This window comes from Hemicordylus capensis, chromosome 2 (assembly GCF_027244095.1).
Source record: "Hemicordylus capensis ecotype Gifberg chromosome 2, rHemCap1.1.pri, whole genome shotgun sequence".
Classification (NCBI taxonomy): Eukaryota; Metazoa; Chordata; class Lepidosauria; order Squamata; family Cordylidae; genus Hemicordylus; species Hemicordylus capensis.
Genome location: NC_069658.1, coordinates 330,614,406 through 330,620,798, shown reverse-complemented (window position 1 = coordinate 330,620,798; position 6,393 = coordinate 330,614,406).

Below are 6,393 nucleotides of genomic sequence, written 5' to 3'. Positions count from 1 at the left end.
GTTGTGGTTTTGGTTCTGTGCATCTTACAAGAAATATGTCTTGGACTCTTCTTGGCTCTACTCTTCTTTCTCTTTACCACTTTGCTTTACAGATAGTGATATCTGGAGGTGGTGCTGGAGTGGCCCATACGTGATGGTCCTTAGGACTTGGCCTTGTTGTGATGATCCTTAGGACTCAGTCTTGTCATTAAGCCTACAGAAGTTACCAACTTGCAAGAATTTGCTTAAATATGTTCAAGACCAGTGGAGAGCCACCATTGCGTGAACAGGTTCAAAGAACCCAGGCCGCCACATTCAGGGGCTGCACCTTGTACCCCAGCCTGCATTTGACATCAGATACAGGGGGCAAGGTTTTACTTGCAAATGGGGCCACGTGCCCCATTTCTGAGCAGATTCCGGCCAGCATCGCATTTGCAGCATGGCTGGAAATGTGTCTCCTTGCCTTTAGAGCAGGGAGAGCCGCTTCCGGCCATTCTGCGAATGCAGCACTGGATTGGATTGGCTTGCAAACGGGTGCAGCCCTGTTTGTGAGTGAAACCTCCTCCCTGCATCTGATGTCAGATGCAGGGGGTGCGGCTAGGGGGGCTGCTGGCAGCAGGCTGAACTGGGGCCACCGCTGGCCTTCCTACACCACTGTTCAGGACTATTCAAAGCTAATAGTTTTTGTGGGGGGAGGCTTATCGTTGTTGGTGACAGGGAGGCTTTTCTTTGTGTAATGTCATGCCTTGGTGGATGGCAGCGGCTTCAGCAGCACTTAAAATGCTGATCATATTCCCCACAGGCGACCTGTGCTGGTTGCTGCCATCTTTTCCTCTAGAATGCACTAGGAAATGCAGGCTTCCTGGTGCATTCTGGAGGAAAACATGGCAAGTGGCATCATAAGTTGGCCACTAGGAACCTTATCAGCATTTTAAGTGCTACTGAAGCCTGAAAAGGGGCAGCATAACAAGCTAGAGGGCTGGTCCCACCACCACCAACCACCACCTGGCCATAATTATTAGATTCTCCTGCTAAATTCCTGGTTGTCTGTGGATACCAGGCAAGGCTGCCTTAGGTACTTGATGTGTACATTGTGCATATACAATGAGGAGCCATAGCTCAGCTTTGTATGCAGATAGTCCTAGGTTCAGTCACTGGTATGGCATCTCTAGTCAAAAGGGATCTTGGCAAGACAGGACCAAACATAAGCCTGCAAGCCTGGGGACCTATTGCCAATCAGAGCAGAGAGTACTTGGGTAGATGGAGCAATGGCCTGACTCAGTATAGCAGCTTCGTTTGTTCATATCTGCATACCCAGCTAAGATAATTACCTTGTAAATACAGTGAATTTCTAGTAACATGCTTTGTCCTGATCCTTTTTATCCACTAGAGGGCAATACACTCTTTGCATTTAACCACTCGGAAGCTAGCTTGAGCAAAAATCTTGGGCTTTCATCTTCTGCTGACTGGCCGGTTGGGTATGCACTGTTGTGTATTAAAAGGGGTGGCTTTCGATGTATTGCATATGATTGTGAGGAGGGTTTAAAAAAAAAAAAATTCTGGTAGCCATTTCCTATTTAATCCTCTGATACAGAATACATTCCATCGTTTATATAGTGGAATGATGACAGACAATAAAGCAGTGGATTCCATCCTCCATTTTCCTTGTATGGCAGCTCTGCAATCCGAGCATAGATAGATACTAAAGAAGCAAGTGTGTTATTCAATTTGTTGCTCCAACATAATGGAGACGCTATGACTTTATTTCAGTTCTGAGAGACATGGTAAGAAGCTGAGGACATATACCCTAAGAGGGGGCGTGATGACCACTGACTAGGGAACATAGGAAGCTGCCATATACTGAGTCAGACCATTGGTCCATCTAGCTCAGTATTGTCTACACAGACTGGCAGCGGCTGTGTCTTCTAAATCCAAGGAAATGTGCAGCCTTGTTGCAGACCAGTGTGAGAGCCTAGTTGTACCTTGTCTGGATAATGGGTTGGTTCTAGGTGGCTGTATGTATGTATGTATGTATGACATCTATACCATGCTTTTCTTCATGATGGAATTCAAAGTGGCATAATACATGGGGTTTCCAAGGAGTCACCCATCTAGGCATTGACCAGGTCTAGATCTGCTTACCTTCATCAAAGCAGCTATTATAGTTGCCCTCGGATCACGTCCTGGACCAAATGCAGGATTCTGGTCTCTAGCTGTGTTTCATATTTAATTACAAAGAATTCTGTGGCACTGTAAAGACTAACCAGTTTAGTGTGGCATAAGTTTTCATGAGCTAGAGATGAATCTACTTAGCATCCAGTGCATGAAGCCATGTTCTCAGTCAGCAAGCACATGTGCACATGGATACAGAGAAGAAAAAGTTCATGAAGGCCATGAAATGTAAGGGACATAAACTGGTCTATCACCAGTCTGTGCAGGACTTAAATGTATACAGTATGAAAACACATTGCATACACACATGGGTGGTATGCTATGAATTCCTTTGGAGTTATTTAAAGAAAGGGCAGTATTAATAAAATAAAATAGAGCTGTGGCGTCCTGAAACATAGACTAAACCTTAAAATGTTAAGCCACCTACTGGGGGAGGGGAGAGGGCTCTTTCACAATGCGGGAGCTCTGATAACAGTGCTCATTGAACACATGGGGTGCAAGAGGGATTTCCCTTTGGCGCCATCTGAGGATAATAATGAAGCCACTTCCTGCTTTGCTTCACTAAGCAAACCCAGATGTGCTTTTTGAATAGTATCAGCAGGCAGCTTGTTGTAAACAACTCCAGGCCTTAATCAAAAGGATGACAGGCCCTGCTCTGCCAATGTAGTAGCCAAACCCTGTAGTTCAAGGGGAAGCTCTGCCTAAATAATAAGTTGCAAAATAATAGACTGGCCAAGCCTGAGCTCCAAGAATGTATTGTGTGAGGCAGGAGAGTGAGAATAATGAAGATGTATTACTTTTGGTATAAGGGTTAGGAAGATGGGGGTGGGGGGAATGTCTCTGGATTCAGATCCAGCAATTCAGCTACAAATATTTTTATTAGCATTTACATTTGAATGGCTCTGAAGCACAAAATGCAATTAAGGCCATATGACTGCTGCAATACCAGCTTTTTATCCAGCAGAGGGAATCAGCTGACCTGCTTTTTCTGCTAGTACTGTTCTTACAGGTCCAGCAGGTTGATCAGATGGTATTGCAGATAGAAGGTAAACTTCCATTAGCTGCTTGCATTTTAGGGTAGCATTTTAACAAGGATGCAAAAACAAACATCCAGGTACCCAGTAGCTATCAGGACTTTAAACAAGTTGTTCTGGGAAGAACTAATCTGCCAACTTTCTTTTCACTGTCCCTACAACTGGATTAAATTTGGTCCTGCACTTCAAACGTTCATAAGTCCTCCATCTTAAACAGGGGTGGATGACATCATCACAAACAGTGCCATTGAGGTGTCCCTATAACAGTACTAAATTTGGTCCAAATCAGTTCCCACTTGCAGCTCAAACATTCCCGTGTCCACCATCCTAAATCAGGGTGGATGATATTATTACAAACTATGCCCTTGAGATGTCCATATCTGTCCCTACATCTGTAGCAAATTTGGTTCAAATTGTTTAGGTGGTCCACAAGTTACCTCTCTTGTGCCTCAAATGTTCACATGTCCACCACCTTGAACTGGGGTGGACAACATCATCAGATCCATGCTGTTGAGGTGTCCTTGTGTATCACTCACTACAACTGTACCAAATCAGTCAGACAGTCCACAAATTAGCCCACTTGCAACTCAAAATGTTTATGCATCTGTCATCTTCAATTGGGGTGGATGACATCATCACAAACTATGCCATTGAGGTGTCCCTATGTGTCCCTACAATTGTACTCAATTTGGTTCATATTGATCCAGGCATTGTGAAGTTGGTGGCAGCGGGATACACATAGACACACGAATAGACAGACGCACACACAAAATTCTGGGTGCTCTCATAAGCCTATTGGAAAGAAAGCTAAAAACCGGGCCTGGTGATTGGCACCTGAGTTGCTGAAGAGGATAGGAAAGTAGATTTCTCCACTACCACCCAGAAGAGTATCTAGGGTAGGGCAGGCAGGGCACGTGCCCCGGGCGCCACTTGAAGGGGGCGTGCCCTTTTTAAAAATTTAAAAAATGGCCGCCAAAAACAAAATGGCCACTGCACATGCTCAAATGGCCTCTGTGAGGCCCTAGGCCATGCCAGGCCTCACAGAGGCCATTTGAGCATGCGCAGCAGCCATTTTGTTTTCAGCAGCCATATATATGGCCACTGCACATGCTCAAATGGTCCCTGCGAGGCCCTAAAGGCCAGCAGGGGGAGGGGGAACCTTTGAAGACCTCCCTCCACGGCCTTTAGGAACCCCCCCCAAAGGGGCTACAGATATATATTTTTTAAATTAATATAATATAAGTCACTGTACACATATTCAGATTGGCACTATATACAGAGAACCAGGGCTTGTGAATACTGAGCTGAAATTTATAAGCTAGGATTGTATTCATTTGCTCTTACTTTGCTTCTTGTAATAAGTGAGTTAAATGTGATGTCTTAATAATATGGCTATGAATGGTAGGGGTGTGCAATTCGGATTTTTGGTGTTTCGATTCAGATCCGAACCGAAACACTCCTGTTCTGTTTTGTATCCGATTATGGCACATCTGAATCACCCCTGATTCGATTCGGATCCGAATTAATCCGAATCCGAATCTGAATCTATTTGGATTAAAAAACTGGTCCCAGGGGCAAATAGTGGGGTGGGGTGGTAGTGCCCAATGGGTGGAGGCTACCACCCAAATTTCAGGGGGATTGGGCAAAGGGCTGATTTTTGGTGAATTTTTGAAGTTTTAGTGTCTTTGGGGCAGATCGGAGGCAGAAAGTGTGATCTGGGCCAAAAGAGTGGGGTGGGGTGGTAGTGCCTAATGGGTGGAGGCTACCACCCCAATTGCAGAGTGATTGGGCAGAGGGCTGATTTTTGGTGAATTTCTGAAGTTTACCCGTCTTTAAGGTTTTCCCCCATTAGGTAAAATGGAGGGTGTATCGCTTCACGTCGGGGGGGAAAGGGGTGGCCTAGAGCGGTGTGGGGTTGGTGGTAGTTTCATTTCATTAATCCATTTCATTAATACGGTATTAATGCCAAGTCGACATGGCATTAGGTTGTAAAACAATAGCCTGTCTAAAAACATGGAATAATGGTATGGCCTCCCCTGCCCATGCCCCCAATCTCTAGCAGCCTCATCTAGAAAGGAAATGGCAAAGGCGTAGGCATGGTCTTGTGTAGAAGTGCGGAGGTGTGGCAATGGGCATCACTGCCCACCAGTCACTGAACATGTCCAAACCATGCCCATCTCAATAGACAGAACAGTAGAACTGTCAACAGTCTTCATGTGTTGTCTGCACCACTGTTCTCAAAAAGTTGGCTTTTCCACAATACTAAATTCGATGAGTTAAACACAGGGAAAGCATAGGTTGACAATGGATGGTGATGTGTGAATAGACACACACACACACCCGCCGCCGCCGCCCCCTCGTCAACAACCTTGGATTAAACACCACGTCTGGAAGCACCCTTATTCAGGCAGAAAAATATTTATTAGTCACCTGCAGCACAGACCTCTTGCCACGGAGTAAATGATAACTTGCTATTAAACCATAGTTGGTTTCTTAGGAGACCTAGTAATCGTACATGCAGCTACGTAGATGTGTACCATCCTGACCTTCAGCTTTAGGTGCAAAAATGTCTGACAATGCTCGGCAAATGGACTTTTCTCCACCCAGCCCCTGGTTTAGATTGTAAGTCTCATTTCAGTCTCATTTGCAGGCAGACAAGCTTTTGTTAGGACTAAGCAGTGTTACCTTATGGCCTTTGAACCCCAAGGCCAGAGAGCCTGCAAGCGGTGGAGCTAAGTAAGCATGATGAATCAGATTGCATTGGCAGTATGGAAATGAAACAAATTTTTAGTCTTTATTCATCAAAGCAGCTATTGGTTGCAACCTGGGTATTTGAACAATTGCTCACCTCAAGGTGAGATAAGTGCTGCAAAGAGTTGCTGTGTGGGGTGCCCCAGTGTATGTGTGAGAGCTGTGAATACTGTAACTTCTAAGGCACCTGGAACTTCTAAGGCAACTGGCCATACAGCTGCCAGCTGGCCACACAATTCCTGGGACTGCAAAATCAAACACTTCTTGATAGATCTTCTATGTGTAGATTTGTCAGCAATGGAAACTTCAAAGAGGGTTGCTTTAAATTCCACACCCTTACCTAGAAGTTCTCGTGCTTTGTCTATACATTACTCTGCCCTTTGCCCTTTGTAGAAAGTAATGTTGGAGATGGAGTTCCAGTGCATTGACAGTTTGCACCAACGATCCTAATGACCAC